The sequence below is a fragment of the Schistocerca nitens genome, chromosome 4, assembly GCF_023898315.1.
Source record: "Schistocerca nitens isolate TAMUIC-IGC-003100 chromosome 4, iqSchNite1.1, whole genome shotgun sequence".
Taxonomy (NCBI): domain Eukaryota; kingdom Metazoa; phylum Arthropoda; class Insecta; order Orthoptera; family Acrididae; genus Schistocerca; species Schistocerca nitens.
This window is the reverse complement of record NC_064617.1, coordinates 487322638-487345040: the sequence shown is the minus strand read 5'-3', so window position 1 is coordinate 487345040 and position 22403 is coordinate 487322638.

Below are 22403 nucleotides of genomic sequence, written 5' to 3'. Positions count from 1 at the left end.
TTCGGCTTATATCGGCAGCAAACGGAAAAGAGCAACTCGAGACAGCTCCACAGTCGACATGGCTGGCCGTAGCAGCCGGCAGCATCATCGCGTTTGGCGCATAGCTGCAAACTTCGTTGCCGACAATCTCCAATATATCTCACTTATTCTCGAGGGTGGAAAGAGGTATAGTTCTCCTCTCACCGTTAAAAACAATTTAGATATATTAGCTATATTTCATATGCAGTAATCTATGATTTAGAACCAACCAAACGTTAACTAGCCAGCGAATACATTCTTCATTGCAAACTTTTCTAAATACGAGTGGTGGTTACTTCATTGTAAAATATCACAATAATTGTTGGTAATGACGAAAAGAAAACCAGTGTTTTCAAGCTGCGATATCGTACTATGAGATGCTGAGCAATTAAAAAGTTTTTAACGAACAGTTTTCTCAAACTCGAATGAAAACGACCACATAGCGGACAACGCGCGAGAATTTAATTTTTTACGAGAAAGGTAAAGGTTTTACTGAGAAACAGTCTACTGTGATAGATGTAGCTTTGTTTCACCTACATTAAACACCTTTTTCAGCCATATCAGATGTTTTAGATGACGATCAGTCCGGCTTTAGGGAAAGTAAAGGCACCAGACAGGCAATTCTGACGTTGCGGTTGGTAATGGAAACTAGACTAAAGAAAAATCAAGACATGTTCATAGGATTTGCCGACCTAGAAACAGCGTTCGATGATGTAAAATGTTGCAAGATGTTCGAAATTCTGAGAAAGAGGGGTAAACTATAGGGAGAGATGGGTAATACGCAATATGTACAAGAGCCAAGAGGAAATAAGGTTAGACGACCAAGAATGCAGTGCTTGGATTAAAAAGGGTTTAAGACAGGCATGTAGTCTTTCACCCCTGCTGTTCGATGTGTACATCGAAACAATGACGGAAATAAAGGAAAGCTTCACGAACGGGATTAAAATTCAAGGTGAAAGGACATCAATGATACGATTTGCTGATGACCTGGCTATCCTGACTGGAAGTGAAGAGGAATTACATGATCTGCTGGATGGAATGAAAAGTCTAATGAGTACAGAATATGGACTGAGAGTAAATCGAAGAAAGGTGAAACTAATGAGAAGTAGCAGAAATGAGAACAGCGAGAAACTTAACATCAGGATTGATGGTCACGAAGTAGATAAATTTAAGGAATTCTGCTACCTAGGCAGCAAATGATGGAGGGAGCAAGGAGGACATCACAAGAAGTCTACTAGTACCAAACATACCCTTTAATTATAGGAACAAAGTTCTGAGAATGTACGATTGCAGCACAGCATTTGTAAGTAGGCTGTTTAGGTTTTTATATTGGTAACGCCACGTAGCGCTCTGTATGAAAATCACTGGCTGTGCTGTGTGCAGTCTGTGGCTGGTTTCATTGTTGTCTGCCATTGTAGTGTTGGGCAGTTGGCTGTTAACAGCGCGTAGCGTTGCGCAGTTGGAGGTGAGCCGCCAGCAGTGGTGGATGTGGGGAGAGAGATGGCGGAGTTTTGAGAGCGGATGATCTGGACAGAGACAGTAAATCTGTAAGACTGTATGTCACGAACTGATATATATATATATATATATATATATATATATATATATATATATATATATATATATATATATATTATGACTTTTGAACACTGTTAAGGTAAATACATTGTTTGTTCTCTATCAAAATCTTTCATTTGCTAACTATGCCCATCAGTAGTTAGTGCCTTCAGTAGTTTGAATCTTTTATTTAGCTGGCAGTAATGGCGCTCGCTGTATTGCAGTAGTTCGAGCAATGAAGGTTTTTGTGAGGTAAGTGATTTGTGAAAGGTATAGGTTATTGTTAGTCAGGGCCATTGTTTTGTAGGGATTTTTAAAAGTCAGATTGTGTTGCGCTAAAAATATTGTGTGTCACTTTAGTGTTGATCAGAATAGGGAAAGAGTGAAGTGTCTGAGTACGTTCAGTTCTGCTCAGCTGTTTGAAAATCAAATAATTTAAGAGGTTTATCTGCACAGTAATTCATTAATTTTTCCAAGGGGACGTTACGTATGGCGACCCTGCCAGGATTCGAACCTGGAATCTGAGAATGTACGTTTGCAGCACAGCATTATATGGCAGTGAAACATGGACTGTGGGAAATCCGGAACAGAAGAGAATCGAAGCATTTGGGAGATGGTGCTGCAGATGAATGTCGAAAATCAGGTGGACTGATGAGGTAAGGAATGAGGAGGTTCTCCGCAGAATCGCAGAGGAAAGGAATATGTGGAAGACACTGACAAGCAGAAGGGACAGGATGATAAGGCATACGTTAAGACATCAGGGAATGACTTCTACTGTACTAGAAGAAGCTGTAGAGAGGGAAAACTGTAGAGGAAGACAGAGATTGGAAAACATCCAGCAAATAATTGAGGACATAGGTTGCAAGTACTAATATGAGATGAAGAGGTTGGCACAGGAGAGGAATTCGAGGAGGGCAGCATCAAACCAGTCAGAAGACTGATGACTCAAAAAAATTAAATATGTCTTGAAATTTCCCTCACGGCGTATGGTATCACATAAGTTGCTTTAAGTGACCAACACCGCATGTTGCGCCAGGTTTTAAGAAAGAGATACGCATCAGTATTGTACTGTTGTCATCCCAGTGTGAACCCATTAAGTCACTTTAGCTAAGTCTCTATAAGCTCCGCGGATACCGGTTGCATCTCCGTCGTATCGCGAGTTGCCACAAGTCTTTTATTGTACATCGTATTGCCTCAGTCTGATCTGTGCGTAAGTATTAGTTCAAAGCTCCCGCAAAAACTGTAAACAAAGCGAGAGTTCTTAGAGTCACACTATGTCATAACTGAAAGTACAGTTAAATACGCTGACTGGCAAGTCATGGGATAGACATATGCGTACACTAGGTATAAAAGGACAGTTCATTGGCGGAGCTACCACTTGTACTCAGGTGATTCATGTGAAAGGGTTGCCGACGTGATTATGGCCGCACGACGGGAATTAACAGACTTTGAACGTGCAATGTAGCTGGAGCTAGACGCATGGGAGATTCCATTTCGGAGATCGTTAGGGAATTCAGTATTCCGAGACCCACAGTGTCAGGAATGTATTGAGAATACCAAGTTTCAAGGATTACCTCTTATCATGAAATCAGTGGCCGACGGCTTTCACTTAATCACTGGGAGCAGCACTGTTAGCGTAGTGTTGTCAGTGCTATCAGACAAGCAACACTGTGTGAAATAACCTCAGAAATCAATGTGGATTGTATGAAGTACGTATCCGTTAATACAGTGCGGCGAATTTTGACGTTAATGAGCTGTGGCTGCAGACGACCGACGCGAGTGCCTTTGGTAAGCGCACGACGCCGCCTGCACCTCCTCTTCTGCGCACGTGACGGTACTGGCTGAAGCCCAGGAGACTGGAAAACCGTGGCCTGGTCAGACGACTCCCGGCTTAAGTTGATAAGAGCTGATGGTAGGGTTCGAGAATGGTGCAGACCACACGAAACCATGGACCCAAGTTGTCAACAAGGAACTGGGCAAACTGGTGGTGGTTCCATAATGGTGTGGGCTGTGCTTTCGTGGAATTGACTGGGTCCTTTGATTCGACTGAACCGATCGTGCCTGTAATTGGTTATGCTCGGCTACTTAGAGATCGCCGCGCGGGATTAGCCGAGCGGCCTCAGGCGCTGCAAAAAATGGCTCTGAGCACTATGGGACTTAACATCTATAGTCATCAGTCCCCTAGAACTTAGAACTACTTAAACCTAACTAACCTAAGGACATCACACAACACCCAGTCATCACGCTCAGGCGCTGCAGTCATGGACTGTGCTGCTAGTCCCGACGGAGTTTCGAGTCCTCCCTCGGGCATAGGTGTGTGTGTCAGTCCTTAGGATAATTTAGGTTAAGTAGTGTGTAAGCTTAGGGACTGATGACCTTAGCAGTTAAGTCCCATAAGATTTCACACACATTTTTGAACTTAGAGATCATTTGTAGCCATTCACGGACTTGATGTTCCCAAATATCGGATGGAATTGTCACCAGATCGCAGTTGTTCGCGACCGGTTTGAGGAATGTTCTGGACAGTTCGAGCGAAAGATTTGGCCACCCAGATCGCCCAACATGAATAGCATCAGACATTTATGGGACATAATCGGGAGGTCAGCTGGTGCACAACATCTCGCACCGGCAACACTTTCGCAATTATTGACGGCTATACAGGGTGAAAAGTATTTAAACCGACAAACTCTGGGAGGCTGTAGGGGACACCAAGACAAATATTTTTCCGTAATGTCATTTTTTCCTATGAGGAGTATTTAAACCGGTAGAGGAAGATTTCTCTGGCGGCAAATTAATTAAACCAACAAACACTTTTCCATTTTTTTTATGACCAAGAGACAACACATTAACACAACCCAATTTCAATTACAGTAGATTTTCAAAAATGCCTCCATTGACACATAAACAAAGGTTACACCGTCGGATCATGTTCTGTCTGACAAGGGCAAAAACACCAGGAGTATCCTGAATTGTTCCTGCTGCTGCTACTTTCCGGGCAACCAGATCCTCTTCTGATGCAACAGAAGTTTGGTAAACAGGGTTGCATATCTCTAACCCACAGAAAAAAGTCCAGAAGGGACATATCTGGGGATCTAGCAGGCCATGGTACAGGACCACCTCTGCCAATCCACGTTTCTGGGAACCATAGGTCCAGGATTCCACGCGCACGACGAATGAAATGTGCCGGCGCTCCATCATGTTGGAACCACATGCGTTGTCTTGTAGGGAGCGGGACGTCTTCCAGCAATTCTGGCAATGATCTGGCGAGAAAATTGTAATAGTGCCTGCCATTTAATGGCCTAGGTAGCAGATACGGCCCAATTAAACTGTCCCCAACAACACCGACCCACACATTAACGAAGAATCGCACTTGATGAGCTCCAGTAACTGTGACATGTGGGTTATCCTCACTCCAAACATGCGAATTGTTCATGTGGAAGACTCTATCACGCCCGAACATTGCTTCATCGGTAAACAACGCAGAGGATGGAAATGTAGGATGGATTTCACATTGTTCCATGCATCACTGCGAAAACTGTGCTCTGGGTGGATAATCAACTGCTTCCAGGTTGTGGACACGCTGTAAGTGAAATGGACGTAACAATTGCTCGCGAAGGACTGTTCTTACATTCGTCTGATTCGTCGCCATGTTACGTGAAATTGCACGAGTGCTGATTGAAGGATCCCGCTGCACATGCTGCAAGACAGCTTCCTCAAATTGCAGCGTTCTTACCGTGCGACGGCGCCCCTGTCCAGGTAATCTACTAAATGACCCGGTCTCACGCAGACGTTGGTACACGGCAGTAAAGGTCGTATGATGCGGGATACGGTAATTAGGATATTGTTGTTGACTAACCCGCTGTGCAGCTCGTCAGTTGTGGTGCGCTACGTAGTATGCACTAACCGTATCAGTGTACTCACTTCAGGTGTATCGCTCCATTAATAAACAGAGACAATGCACTACTACAATGGACAGCAGTTGCCTACAACTGAAGAGCGTAATACGCCCTCTAACAACCGAAGATCGTAATACGGCCTCTAACAACTGAAGAGCGTAATATGGACTCCACCAGTTTAAATAATTCTCATAGGAAAAAATGACATTGGGGGAAAATATTTGTTTTGATGTCCCCTAAAATCTCCCAGAGTTTGTCGGTTTAAATACTTTTTACACTGTAGAGGCAGCATGGTTCAGTATTACTGCAGGGGACTTCCAACGATTTCTTGAGTCCACGCCACGTAGAGTTGCTGCACCACGCCGCGAAAAAAGAGGCCCGACACGATATTAGAAGGTATCCCATCACTTTTGTCAGGCAGTGTAAGCTAAGTCCAGTGGGAAGTTGATGTCCATAACTTGGGCTGTCGAAATTGTTCCAAGTCCACTCACATGTTAAGTTATTTATCGTATCTTGAGGATATTTTTGTTCTGTCGATGCAACTACAAAAATGTGTGGTTTCTTTTCAACAGACGCGTTTTGCTTTGTTGAGGTAAAGCACATCAGTGGTCTGTAATTAAGTTATTTATATTTTGATTTGCTTTAAGGTCGAAAACGGTTCGTTGACAATACGTTGGTTTGCACTTACGGTAATTTCCGCTTGATTTCTTGCTTACATCGAGAAATACCGTCAGCTGGCACACTGTTGGTGTTTTTCTGCTTCAGACACTAATAGTTATGGTCTAATTTTTAGTTGTTCTGCAGGACTACGCATTTCTTATGTTTTTCACAGTACAATTTTTCTCACACCACTGTTTTCTGTTTGTTTTTATACTTACAAGTAAGCATTGTAGTTTGGGTTTTGCAGTGTTGCCAACATAACCTTGCCAGTAGTTTGTCTTTGACCTATAATCTTATTTTTAAATAGATTATTGTATGTGTGTAATTGTTTTTAATTATTTTGCTATGTATTTATATACTGTGTAAGAGAAGGGAAGGAATAGTGATGGAGTTTCTCTCTCTTTTTTTCGATGGGGGAGGGAGAAACCATGATGGGTAGATGTACAAAAGTGTATAGTGTACAAACGTGTGTACGTTAGAGGAGAAGGTGAGGAGCAAGAATGAAATGAAATGTGTGTGTGTGAAGGGGGGAGGGGTGGGGGAGGGGTTGGGTGGGAAAGTAGGAGGTGAAGGATGGGAAAGGCGCTTTTCTTTTTCATGTAATTTCATCAGTTATTTTGTATAGAGTCTGGTTTCCAATATTTATTTTTAATGCTATTTGTTTTATAACAGCTAGCTCTTTCTGGTAATCGGAAGTGTTTAGGGGGATCCTGTTCAGTCTGTTTACCATGTATCTGACGCACAAATTTGACAAATACAGAAAACCCACAACAAGGTACATTATCTTAAATGCAGCCTCAAACCACCCACAGAATCACAAACAGGCAGCCATCAGATACACGTTAAACAAACTGAACAGGATCCCCCTAAACACTTCTAATTACCAGAAAGAAAATATTCAAATATTTGTGAATTCCGAAGCGACCAAACTGCTGAGGTCATCGGTCGCTAGACATACACACCACGTAAACCAACTTAAACTAACTTAGGCTAAGGACAATATACACATCCATGCCCGAGGGACAACACGAACTCTGGAGGGTGGAGGGTGACATGGGGCCTCTAAGGGCCCGGCAATGCGCGCGGCTTGCCAGAAAGACATAGCCATTATAAAAAAAATAGCATTAAAAATTGACACGCAACGGCCTTGCCGCAGTGGATACACCGGTTCCCGTGAGATCACCGAAGTTAAGCGCTGTCGAGCGTGGTCGGCACTTGGATGGGTGACCATCCAGGCCGCCATGCGCTGTTGCCATGTGATGCCAACTGAGGAGCTACTCGACCGAATAGTAGCGGCTTCGGTCAAGAATACCATCATAACGACTGGGAGAGCGGTGTGCTGACCCCACACCCCTCCTATCCGCATCCTTCACTGAGGGTGACACGGCGGTCGGTCCCGGTAGGCCACTCGTTGCCTGAAGACGGAGTGATAAAAATGGACACAAAGAAACATTGGTAGACAAACTAAACAGAAAAATAAAGAAATAAATAATGAAAAAACTACCCAAACCACACCAACAGATACAACCTGCACTACTACAAAAAAATGGCATACAGTGACCTACCACAACAAGTTCAGACATATAATAGGTAACATATTCAAGAAAAAAGCATAAACATTGCTTACAAAACAAACAATACCAACGCACAACCGAAAACTGAAATCGAAACCAGACAGATATCAACAATCTGGTATCTATCAGTTAAGTTGCAGAGATTGGGAAAAGATATACATTGAAATGAGTGAGAGGACATTCGACTCAAGATATAAAGAACACGTCAGAGCATTTAAATACAGTACAAACCATTCAACATTTGCAGATCATCTAAAACAAGAACACCATAGACCAAGCAATATTGAAAAAGATGTGAATATCATAAGAATCATTGAAGACAGACATCTCCCTTTCCAAGAAAATTTCCACACTCACAAAGTATTAACACAAAATAAACAGCTTGATGACCAAATAAATATTGGAAACCAGACTCTACGTAAAATAATTGACGAAATTACATGAGAAAGAAAAGAGCCTTTCCCATCCTTCACTCCCTCCCACTCTCCCACCCATCCCCTCCCTCCCTAATTTCATTTCACTTCTTGCCCCTCACCTTCTCCTCTAACTTACACTCCGTCACACTGCTATGTACTTTTGTCCACTCCTCATGGTTTCTCCCTCACCCACCCAAAAAAGAGAAAGAAACTCCATCACTATTCCTTCCCTACTCTTACACAATATATACCTACACAGCAACATAATTAAAAACAATTACACACATACAATAATCTATTTTTAAAAAAGATTGTAGGTCAAAGACAAACTACTGGCAGGATTATGTTGGCAACATTACAAACCACAACACATAAGTATAAAAACAAACAGAAAACAGTAGTGTGCGAAAAAATGTGCTGTAAAAAACATAAGAAATGCTTATTCCTGCAGAACAACTAAAAATTACTGCGCAACTATTAGTGACTAAAGCAGAAAAACATCAACAGTGTGTTCGCGGACGGCAATTCCCGATGTAAGCGAGAAACCAAGCGAAAATCACCGTAAATACAAATCAACTTACGCAAACAAACTGTTTTCAATCTTAAAGCATATCTAAATGTAAATTACTTAATTACAGACCACTGATGTGCTTTACCTCAAAATATCGAAACGCGTCTCGTGAAAGAAACACGTATTTTTGTAGTGGCAACGGCAGAACAAAAATACCCACAAGTATTGCACAGAAACTTTGGACAATATGCTCACACAAATTAAGATTTCATTTACGGTGTGGCTGCTCGGTCCTATCCCATTGTTATTTGACTCTTCGTGGAAATTCTTTGTTCCATTTATTGAACTTTTTGCAGGTTTCCCGAATTTCGTCTTTGCGTCTATTATTAGTATCTGCAGATATAGAAAGAAACGTTTTGATACATCTTACCTTCTTCACATAGAAAACTGACACTCGTCGAAGCAGTCGTCTCTCCGACTACTAAGTTGCTTTACTGGACACAGTCAAAGTACAAGAGGTTTGTCCATGCACCGCCACCAGCAGTTGGAGAGCTCACTAACGAGCACAAAATGGAAAAGCCGAACACACGAAGTGGCCGATTTTATAATCAAATTGACTCATCAGATGACGACTTGAACATGTTACACGTAGGCAAATATCACAGCTGGCCCAGGAGATACCGTAGGTGCCGAGCTACAATGGTGTCACATCTCCTCTAACATTTACTAACATCCACGCACGAATTGTCGCTACTATCAAAAAACCGGCACTAGCCCTACTACGTGTCCCAACTCTCAGAGAGGTTTCTTTTCCCAAAGTGGTTTCCCAGGAATTTTTCTCTCTGCTCTTAACACTCGGCTTGCTTCAGTCGCTTTTCTGTCAACTATCTCCTCGATATGACAGTATTAGTGGGTGATTGCTCCCAAACGTATGGACCACATCACAGTCCCGCATCCAGTGACACCTCGATTATCTTGCTAAACCCTTTTTTTCGCAGAGGTGTGTGAGTTAACGAGCATTTTGCTCTCATTTAAGTATGTGTCCGAAAGAGACAGCCTTCCAGGAATTGTGAAACGAATCCTGTCGTCCAGGACCGTGTGCCACAAAGAGCGCAGATTCGCCACGAGACGTGAAAGTGGTCAAGCTTTGATAATTTAAATATGTTAAAATGTAAAATAATGTAGAATAAGCTGTAGCCAATGAGATGGAAGGTTTCAGGAAAGGAACTGCACTAGTCAGTTGAGCGAGGACGTTCGGCACGCAGGAGACGCGGCCAGAGACGGGCAGAGGGACAGTGCTGGCGCAGACGCGAAAGCGGACAGGGCAGTTTTGGTCTATACACCAAAGGGATTGAGACGCGAAAGCCGACAGTCTGTCTGTAGTTATCTAGGAAGTGAAGCGACTTAGAAAATTTCGCGTTCTGTGGTGTCGCGGGACTTAGCCTCTGAGCCTGAACAGCCGCGCCCTTGGTGTGAACTCCTAACTTTTCGCGTATATAACGAGACAGAGTATTGGACTTGTATTTCGCGATGACATTATGAATGATCGAACTGTGTCAAATGGATATGCGCTCAAGTGTAACGGTAACGGTAAATACGACCACTTTCGCTATTAGTTTGCTTTCTGAACAAATATTATTCTAACCAAATGCAACTGTGTGGCCTACATCATTTTTTTTTTGTTGTTGTTGTTGAGGCCTTCAGTCCAGAGACTGGTCTGATGCAGCTCTCCATGCTACTCTATCCTGTGCAAACTCCTTCGCCTCCAAGTAATTACTGTACCCTACATCCCTCTGAATCTGCTTAGTGTATTCACCTCTTGGTCTCCCTCTGCGATTTTTACCCTCCACGCTGCCCTTAAATACTGAATTTCTGATCCCTTGATGCCTCGGAACGTGTCCTACCAACCGATGCCACAAATTCCTCTTCTCCCCACTTCTGTTCAATACCTCGTCATTAGTTACGTGATCTTCCCATCTAATCTTCAGCATTCTTCTGTAACACCATGTTTCGAAAGCTTGTATTCTCTTCTTGTCTAAACTATTTATGTCCATGTTTCACAGCAATACATGGCTACGCTCCATACAAATACTTTTAGAAAGGACTTCCTGAAACTTAAATCTATACTCGATGTTAACAAATTTCTCTTGTTCAGAAACAATTTTCTTGCCATTGCCAGTCTACATTTAATAGCCTCTCTACTTCGACCAACATCAAATATTTTGCTCCCCAAAATGCAAAGCTCATATATTACTTTCAGTGCCTCATTTCCTAATCTAATTCCCTCAGCATCACCTGATTTAATTATACTACATTCCATTATCCTCTTTTGCTTTTGTTGGTGTTCATCTTATATCCCCCTTTCAAGACACTGTCCATTCTGTTCAATTGCTCTTCAAGGCCCTTTGCTGTCTCTGACAGACTTACAACGTCATCGGCAAACCTCAAAGTTTTTATCTTTTCTCGATGGATTTTAATTCCTACGCCAAATTTTTCTTTTGTTTCTTTTACTGCTTGCTCAATATTTAGATTGAATAACATCGGGGATAGGCTACATACCCTGTCTCACTCCCTTCCCAACCACTGCTACCCTTTCGTCTCCCTCGACTCTTATAAGAGCCATCTGGTTTCTGTTCAAATTGTAAATAGCCTTTCGCTCTCTGTATTTGAACCCTGCCACCTTCAGAATTTGAAAGAGAGCATTCCAGTCAACTTTGTCACAGGCTTTCTCTAAGTCTACAAATGGTAAAAACGTGGGTTTGCCTTGGTAAAAACGTGGGTTTGCCTTTCATTAACCTATCTTCTAAGGTAAGTCGTAGTGTCAGCATTACCTCACGTGTTCCAACATTTCTACGGAATCCGAATTGATCTTCTCCAAGATCAACTTTTATCAGTTTTCCCATTCGTCTGTAAAGATTTCGCGTTAGTATTTTGCAGCCGTGACTTACTAAGCTGATAGTTCGGTAATTTTCACACCTGTCAATGCCTGCTTTCTTTGGGATTGGAATAATTACATTCTTCTTGAAGTCTGAGGGTATTTCGCCTGTCTCACACATCTTGCTCACCAGATGGTAGAGTTTTGTCAGGGCTGGCTCTCCCCAGGCTATCAGTATGTTATCTACTCCCGGTGCCTTGTTTCAACTTAGATCTTTCATGAATTTTACCCATAGTGGATAGTGTTGAACTCCGTGACTGTTCCTTTATAGGGTGTAGAAAAATTTCCGCTACCAGTCACAATAAAAGGTTATTTGTTTTTCACAGACCGGTTTCGGGCTTGCGCCCATCTTCAGGCGTTTATACATTCATGCACATGTTTATATGCTGGAGAGCAATTAAGCTGAAGCATCATTATTATAGTTACGCTGTGGTGAGCGTTTTTCCATTTAGTTACACACTTACTATCATTTTCACGTCCACGTTTCAATTTTATGAAGTTTAGCTGCATATTTCACTATTACGACGTGCACTCGTGAAATACATCAAGCGGCCCACCAGAGATGGTGTCGCGAAACGTATTCTTCGTTTGTTCTTCGCTTGGTTTCCTAAAACCGAACTAGAAGGTGATAAAAATAAATGGAACTTGGGACAGTAGCAAGCTCGGAACCGAGACACAAGCTTCAGTGTCGTGCTCTATCGTCTACGCTTTGAGAACAACAATAATTGTATCTGGGTGGTCACTTGAATGTGAACGGGCAGCGGTCTGATTGGATAACTTCAATGCTAATTAACTAAGGAACGACGCAACGTATCGATTATTTTCTTAACAATTATTTCACAGCACAACCTACTCTACAACACCCTTACAAGCTTTTCAGTCTGTTTCTGACCACGTGGTATAAGAAAGAACGTGAGTGTCCACAAGTTAAGCACGTGTAAGAAATGAAAACATATTTGTAGGCTGTCATAAGGGTTAAGAAAGTTAACGTTTACATTTACAGGGTGTTTCAAAAATGACCGGTATATTTGAAACGGCAATAAAAACTAAACGAGCAGCGATAGAAATACACCGTTTGTTGCAATATGCTTGGGACAACAGTACATTTTCAGGCAGACAAACTTTCGAAATTACAGTAGTTACAATTTTCAACAACAGATGGCGCTGCGGTCTGGGAAACTCTATAGTACGATATTTTCCACATATCCACCATGCGTAGCAATAATATGGCGTAGTCTCTGAATGAAATTACCCGAAACCTTTGACAACGTGTCTGGCGGAATGGTTCACATGCAGATGAGATGTACTGCTTCAGCTGTTCAATTGTTTCTGGATTCTGGCGGTACACCTGGTCTTTCAAGTGTCCCCACAGAAAGAAGTCACAGGGGTTCATGTCTGGCGAATAGGGAGGCCAATCCACGCCGCCTCCTGTATGTTTCGGATAGCCCAAAGCAATCACACGATCATCGAAATATTCATTCAGGAAATTAAAGACGTCGGCCGTGCGATGTGGCCGGGCACCATCTTGCATAAACCACGAGGTGTTCGCAGTGTCGTCTAAGGCAGTTTGTACCGCCACAAATTCACGAAGAATGTCCAGATAGCGTGATGCAGTAATCGTTTCGGATCTGAAAAATGGGCCAATGATTCTTTTGGAAGAAATGGCGGCTCAGACCAGTACTTTTTGAGGATGCAGGGACGATGGGACTGCAACATGGGGCTTTTCGGTTCCCCATATGCGCCAGTGCTGTTTATTGACGAAGCCGTCCAGGTAAAAATAAGCTTCGTCAATAAACCAAATGCTGCCCACATGCATATCGCCGTCATCAATCCTGTGCACTATATCGTTAGCGAATGTCTCTCGTGCAGCAATGGTAGCGGCGCTGAGGGGTTGCCGCGTTTGAATTTTGTATGGATAGAGGTGTAAACTCTGGCGCATGAGACGATACGTGGACGTTGGCGTAATTTGGACCGCAGCTGCAACACGGCGAACGGAAACCCGAGGCCGCTGTTGGATCACCTGCTGCACTAGCTGCGCGTTGCCCTCTGTGGTTGCCGTACGCGGTCGCCCTACCTTTCCAGCACGTTCATCCGTCACGTTCCCAGTTCGTTGAAATTTTTCAAACAGATCCTTTATTGTATCACTTTTCGGTCCTTTGGTTACATTAAACCTCCGTTGAAAACTTCGTCTTGTTGCAACAACACTGTGTTCTAGGCGGTGGAATTCCAACACCAGAAAAATCCTCTGTTCTAAGGAATAAACCATGTTGTCTACAGCACACTTGCACGTTGTGAACAGCACACGCCTACAGCAGAAAGACGACTTACAGAATGGCGCACCCACAGACTGCATTGTCTTCTATATCTTTCACATCACTTGCAGTGCCATCTGTTGTTGAAAATTGTAACTACTGTAATTTCGAAAGTTTGTCCGCCTGAAAATGTACTGTTGTCCCAAGCATATTGCAACAAACGGTGTATTTCTATCGCTGCTCGTTTAGTTTTTATTGCCGTTTCAAATATACCGGTCATTTTTGAAACACCCTGTATTTTTGAACGTTGCATCATGAACATGTTGTTTTGGGTAGTGATAATAGGTACTCCATTTATAGAGGCAAACAGTTTATCAAGTTTTGATCTCATCCCACCTTCAGATCGTGCAGTTGTTTTTCACGTCTCGTAAGGCGTAAACAGTTCAGACGCTTCTGCAGTTGCGCTATCACAAGTAGACAAGAACCTCTGTACTGGAGCAGCAGCCAGTGAATGCGGACAGTATCGTGATTTGCTTACGAGGTCGACGCTCGTCCTCCGTGGCGCAGACACTCGATCCTTCAGTCCACTTATCGCAAGGGTGAGAATCCTCTCCACCTTTCCAGCGGCTGCCTGCCAAGTAGCAGTTGTGTCTCGTAGCGGTTCAGTGAGCTGGAGCTGTAACGTTGTTGCTCCTGACGCTGTCCCAGCCAAGGCAACATTCTGTGGCTCGGATATCCACTAGGTGGCGAGGTTGTTTGTCTTGCTACTGCAACCAAAGATTGTCACTTGATGTGTTTGCAGTACTCTACTTCATAGGCGTGAGTGCGAAGAGATAACCTGAAACAAAATTCAATGGTAACAAGTTCTTTGTGTGGCCATGAAACAGGCAGTCCTTCGACAGTCCTCCATAGACTCAACATAGCGCCACTGAACAAAAAATGCTACGCGGAGAACTGGACCGCATAATGCACTATACTAAGAGAGTCACAAATCTAAACCACAACATTAAAAAGCGAACAATAACAGGAAACACAATGACACAAACAACAATACAGTATAATGCAACACAAACAAACACATTTAATAACATAACAACACAGAATACACTGAATAATAGAAAAGAAGACACAAGATGTTACACAACGCCATGTAAAGTGAAACTCACACATAAAACCATCAATATTTTCAAAAAACAAGACATAAACATACAGCTTAAAACAGACAATTCTATCCACAATGTATTCCAAAATCAACAAAAAAATTCATACAGAGTGACTGAAAAGTCCGTTAATATTTTAAAATTCAGTACTTCATGGAATAATGTAGGTAGAGAGCTAAAAACAGTGCACAAGCTTGAAATGACATGGAGTCAGTTGAAACCAAAAATGTACAGACAAACAGGTGGTGCTTCATATAATACAAAACAATAATTAGCATAACAATTGACTTTTAGCAAAGATGATGTTCTGTATAACAAACGCTCATCATGTCAGCCGTCATTCGTCAACAACATTTGTAGTCGAGGGACAATGTTGTGAACAGCACTCCACAGCATATCAGTAGGTGTGGTGAGAAATTGCCGACGGATGTTGTCTTTTAGCATCGCTGCTGAGGTCTCACGATCGCAGTACTTCCTCCGACTTCAGGTAATACCTTCCCCCATCCACCCCCTCCTCGAACCCAACAAATAATATCACGGATTGAGGTCTAGGGACCTAGGACGCCACGCATGGCCGACGTGAAGGCTGAGCACGCGACCCTCACCAGATTACGTGCACAAGAGATCTTTCACACGTGCAGCATTACGAGGTGCAGCGCCATCGTGCATAAAAGTCATACCTTCCATCCTTCCATCACGTGTTTATCAGCCAGGCTAGGGATGATCTGACTCCCTCTCTCATTACAGTTCATTTTACACTCGAATCACATACGGTGTCACTTGTGTATTGCTCTTCAGCGCCATCTGTGGGGTCTTTGTGCATTCGTTTTTAGTTTCAGTAAAGCCCCATCTCATTTCAGCATGTGTGTCAATTTTTACCTCTCTGTCAACATTATTCCATGAATTAGTGCATTTTAAAATGTGAATGTATACATCAGAAATCAAAAATGATTCAAATGGCCCTGAGCACTATAGGACTTAACTTCTGAGGTCATCTGACCCCTAGAACTTAGAACTACTTAACCTAACTAACCTAAGGACATCACACACATCCATGCCCGAGGCAGGATTCGAACCTGCGACCGTAGCGGTCGCGCGATTCCAGACTGTAGCGCCTAGAACCGCTCGGCCACTCTGGCCGGCATACCAGAAATCAGACATGTATAAATTGTAATGTAACACATGTAACGGAAGTGTACATGCAGCACAAACATAGAACGCTCGACAACCGATACAAAGAAAACATATAAGCTTGCGAACCAAGGGACAAACTACTCCACGTTTGCTGAGAATCTCAAACCGTATAATCACAAGCTAGGGAGGAAGGCGTGGAAATAATCTAACTTGACAAACATATTATAGTATATAAAAAACCAATGCATAATAGAAAAACTTATTAAATGAGCGAGTAAACATGAGAAACAACCATTTACATTGAGACCTGAGTTTCTCCTGGCGTATACAACTTTCAAATAACTTCCGGGAATTCAGCCAGGTAACACTTTCAGCGACCGCCGATATTTCGGCGGGAGAACACCCCGCCATTTTCAAGGCAAACTGCAACGGACAGGCGGCGTACATGCAAATTTAATACCTCGGTTCTCCGACAGAAGCAGGAAAGATAACACACACACTGAACACTAGTGCCACCAAAGATGACCAAAGTCAGAGCTATCGATAGTGAGACTATCAATTCGCAGGTGAGGCAGCATTGACTCTGTTCCTCTGTTTTTTGACAAGGGAGAGAGCCGGATTCCAAACAGAGTTTAAACAGAAACCTCCATCCCTGTTAACGAGGTTGCTCGCTAATTTAATCTCAACTGCCTCCCTAATGACACTGTCCCAATAGCTGGACGTGCATGCCAATAACTCGGTGTTATTATATAACATGGGGTGACCAGTATCCAAGCAATGTTCGGCAATTGCAGATCTGTTTGGCTGCTGTAATCGTGTGTGCCGTTTATGCTCAGTACATCTGTCCTCCACGGTCCTGATAGTTTGACCAATATATGCCATGCCGCAGCTACAAGGAATACGATATACACCCGCCTTACGCAGTCCAAGATCATCCTTAACGGAACTGAAAAGTGCTCTAATTTTAGATGGAGGTCGGAAAACACATTTCACATCATATTTCCGTAAAATACGACCGATCTTATTGGACGTGTTTCCTACGTAAGGCAAAAAGGCAGTAGACTTAGGTGTTGGCTCAGAATTATCATCAATCACCCGATGTACAGTTGGTCGATAGCGCAACGCACGTTCAATCTGTCTATCACTATAACCATTTTGACGAAATGTAACTTCAAGATGGGACAGCTCAGCTGGCAAAGTCTCAGCGTCAGAAACGACATGTGCCCTGTGTACCAAGGTACGAAGTACCCCTTCACGCTGAGCCGAATGGTGACAACTATTAGCTTGTAAGTACAAGTCGGTGTGAGTACGTTTCCTGTAGAATGCATGTCCCAATGATTCTTTTATCTATAAATGATAACATTTTTGATTAGTCTTTACAGTGACTGTTACTGAAATCAAATCGAATGAAACAACAAATTTGCTGTTCCAGAATGAGATTTTCACTCTGCAGCGGATTGTGCGCTGATATGAAACTCCCTGGCAGATTAAAACTGTGTGCCCGACCGAGACTCGAACTCGGGACCTTTGCCTTTCGCGGGCAAGTGCTCTACCAACTGAGCCACCGAAGCACGACTCACGCCCGGTACTCACAGCTTTACGTCTGCCAGTACCTCGTCTCCTACCTTCCAAACTTTACAGAAGCTCTCCTGCGAACCTTGCAGAACTAGCACTCCTGAAAGAAAGGATATTGCGGAGACATGGCTTAGCCACAGCCTATGGGATGTTTCCAGAATGAGATTTTCACTCTGCAGCGGAGTGTGCGCTATTAAAACTGTGTGCCCGACCGAGACTCGAACTCGGGACCTTTGCCTTTCGCGGGCAAGTGCTCTACCAACTGAGCCACCGAATCACGACTCACGCCCGGTACTCACAGCTTTACTTCTGCCAGTACCTCGTCTCCTACCTTCCAAACTTTACAGAAGCTCTCCTGCGAACCTTGCAGAACTAGCACTCCTGAAAGAAAGGATATTGCGGAGACATGGCTTAGCCACAGCCTATGGGATGTTTCCAGAATGAGATTTTCACTCTGCAGCGGAGTGCTAGTTCTGCAAGGTTCGCAGGAGAGCTTCTGTAAAGTTTGGAAGGTAGGAGACGAGGTACTGGCAGAAGTAAAGCTGTGAGTACCGGGCGTGAGTCGTGCTTCGGTGGCTCAGTTGGTATAGCACTTGCCCGCGAAAGGCAAAGGTCCCGAGTTCGAGTCTCGGTCGGGCACACAGTTTTAATCTGCCAGGAAGTTTCAAATTTGCTGTTGCTAGACACTATTTATTTATTACCATAAGGTGTTTGGAAGGTTCAAACATCCATCGTCAATTGGATTTATGTGGATTAATATCGCAAGTATGATTTGTGTTACGACTGTGAACTAACCCGTGTACAGAAAAACACAAACTATTTTAAAAGAACACTCTAAGTTTTCTGAAGGCCTTCCACTAAATAAGGAGCGAAAATATAAACGTGAAAGCAAAATGAATAAAATAATACACCGCCAGTGTTCACGGACTCCTTTCCTTGTTGTGATACATCACGTACATCATCACACTTCGTCAACACTGAGGAAACAAAAATGGCGTACGGAAATTAGTAAGTGTAAAGAACATTAAGCGAAACAAAAACACTGTTTGGAGCTGGAAAGATCACATAGCAAAAAAAAAAACTATTTCAGAGCAAGCATCAAATCATTGAGGACAATTTTGTTGCATAGGCCAAAATATTTTACTGTTACATTTATGTTCTGGTTCATCCTTTAGTCAAGGACCTTCATAAAACTTGCTCTGGAATATTGTTTTGCTTTTTTCTTTCTAATAGACTGGCCCACATGTTATTCCAAAGTCGTAAAACCATTCATGCATGCCATATTAATCCATATATACGGATAAGCCAAAACATTATGACCACTGCCTACCGCGACGTTGGATGCCATGTGGTGCCGTTGCGAACACGTGACGTGATAACAGAAGTATGGCCGGCCGCGGTGGTCTCGCGGTTCTAGGCGCGCAGTCCGGAACCGTGCGACTGCTACGGTCGCAGGTTCGAATCCTGCCTCGGGCATGGATGTGTGTGATGTCCTTAGGTTAGTTAGGTTTAAGTAGTTCTAAGTTCTAGGGGACTAATGACCACAGCAGTTGAGTCCCATAGTGCTCAGAGCCATTTTTTGAACAGAAGTATGCCAGCGGAGCAGACTCGAACGGGGAAGCAGCCTAGCGAAGAAATGGGCTGCAAATGGGGAGATCAATTTATATAAGCTACTCTGACAAAGGATACATTATTATTACGCAAACCATGTGAATGAATATCTCGAAAACGTCGAAGCAGATCGAATGTTCAAGTTCTGCTGCCGGGAGCATCTGCGGAAAGCGGTAGAAGGATAGTGAAGCTACCACTAGGTGATAAATCGTTGGACGCCCACGACTCTTCACAGAACGCAGGTTCAAAATGGCTCTGAGCACTATGGGACTTAACATCTATGGTCATCAGTCCCCTAGAACTTAGAACTACTTAAACCTAACTAACCTAAGGACAGCACACAACACCCAGCCATCACGAGGCAGAGAAAATCCCTGACCCCGCCGGGAATCGAACCCGGGAACCCGGGCGTGGGAAGCGAGAACGCTACCGCACGACCACGAGATGCGGGCTCCCAGAACGCAGGGTTAGGAGGCTTATCAGCTCTGTAAAGTAGGGTAGATGGTGATCAGCGGCATCTGTGCCGAACGAACACAATGCTGGTGCGCGCACAAGTGTTTCGGAGCACACCGTTTATTGTATATTGTTGAACATGGGGCTTCGCAGCAGACCACCACTACGTGTTCACCTGTTGAGCCAACGACATCGTCAGTTACGATTGCAGTGGGCACGGGGCCATCGGGATTCGACCGTCGATCAAGAGAAACCTGCCGGCTCTTCAGATAAATCACATTTTTGCTACACTAGGTAGCCGGTCGTCTCCACAAACGCCGTCATCGGGATGAACGGCGGCTCGAAACGTGCAGCGCGCCACGGACGCAGGCTCGTGGGAGCTGTATTATGCTATGGGAGACACGCGTGAGACCTGTGGTAGATATCGAAGACACGCTGACAGCTGCCAAGGACCTGCATCCCTTCATGCTTAGTGTCTTCCCTGACGGCAATGTCGTCTTTCAGCAGTGTAATTGCACTCTTTCTCGAAGTCAGAATCGTGCTACAATGGTTTGAAGAGCATTATAGTGAACTCGCGTTGATATCTAGGCAACCAAATTGGTCTGATGCAAATCCTATGAGACCCATTAAGGTCACTACAGGGCGCCATCACAGCTTACGCAAATCAGCTGCCGGTTATTTACTTTAATTACATTACCTGTGCGTAGGCACCTAACACCACATACCTCCACAAACCTGATATGCAGAATAAGTGATATATATCGACGGACAAATAAGCTGTTAAGCAGTTTGTCGTAATGTTTTCGCTCATTAGTGTAAATCAACTTCGTGACGGATGCCTGAAGCTTCGAAACGCATTGTGGAAGTAACTAAACAATGAATGGTGAGAGTAAAATTGTTCCTTCATTCGAAATCTTTTCTCACTGAAGCACAGATTTTGTGCCTGTCTCCAGCCAAATTTAGCTTACACTCGCCATATGCTGTTCATCACCATTTATGGCTCCCTCTATGTCGGCCAGCGCCGAAAGCGACAATAGAAATCCGTTAAACGCCTTCGTGTACCAATTGATGGTGGCAGGGAACGTCATTTGGGGGATCTTTTGTGAGACCTCATCGAATGTGAATGTACATTCGTGCTGGGTCATCTCCAAGGCTGGCGTTACTAACGTCTATGTAGAACAGAATTCGGTGATTGGAAAGGCGGACCTCGCCAGAATTAACTGCTGTCGTTGGTTGCCGTGACTTCGGCGAATTTTGTTGGGTGATTTCTGGGTATATCTTTCTCCAGCGAAAACTGAGTTACGGCACATTAGGAAATTACACAGCTCTATATCCTAACGATTAGAAAATTTTAAAATAAATTTATTCGAACCAAAATATCATGTTTCACAACATAAGTCACTGTTGATGAGTTTTTTTAATTGCCATTCTTTTCTTAACGTCCTACATTATAACATCATGGACAATAAAAGTGGATTTCATCTGTTAATTCACTCACGTCTCGTGTTCTGTATCTCTCATCATAAAGGAGAACTTTTATGGATATCGAATAAGTCATGGTAGCTATTAACAAAGAGAAGCTTCTGTTAGAAGCGGCATTAATATTTAACCATTGTTAAACTGCTATATTCGACCTCAATTTAGGGTTATGCAAGCCAGATTTTACGTTGTAAATACAGCAGGAAAGCAGCTTCATTACAAAATAAAAATACTTGTATAAAAGTTGCTGAAAGCCTTCCCTTTTTTGAAGAAACTGGACATATAATTATCAGGAGTAATTGTTACCTATATGCTGTAGTAATACAGACACGCGTAAAACATTATAGTGTGGTCAGAAGCAGCCTGAAGAGTTTTAAGGGTGTTGCAGCGTAGACTGCGCCGATAAATAACTATTAAGAAAAATGTTCGATACGTTGCAACCTGTCCGAGTTAATTGGCACTGAAGTTAGTCAGTCAGGCCGTTGTGCGCGTAAATTTAAGCAGTCCGCTGGAGACAGTGTTGCCAAACAAGATAGCGATACAAAAGTACGACGTGCGATGGCAGTAAGGATCGAACACGAACCAAAGGCGGAGCAGTCTCGTGCGGCGCTATCCAAGCTATGAGAACAACTGACAGTAACTGTATCTGGTGTGCCCCTTGAATCTGCGAGCGCAAGGCTAACTTCTACGCTAATTAATACAGAAACGGCACAACGTATGGAATTCTTTTGAAGACATATTTCTCAACACAACCTACCTTCCTTACAAATTTTCAGTCTGTTCCTGACCGCCCTGTGGAGCTACTCCTGTAGTAGCTAAAAAGAATAGTTTACGAGCACACCGGAGGTTTTATTTGCTGCTATCGGTGTGGGCACTGCACATCTTATTTGTTGGGTATACTCGCTATGAAATCATAGGGGTCGATAATGCACCGTCGCTTTAAAGAACGTACATTTAATACAAACTTGATCTTCAGACCCTTTTGTGTAAGTAAACAAGTCAGTGAATAGTACATTGCCTAACAAAAAAAGTGAAGGAGCCAAAAGACATGGTCGAATGTCAATGTATCTACGTATACGTACATACCATCAGGGGTCATATAATCGATTTTAGTTACAATTCGCTGCAACAGATAGAAGAGCCACCAGAGTGCACTAGTTTTGTTGACGTTT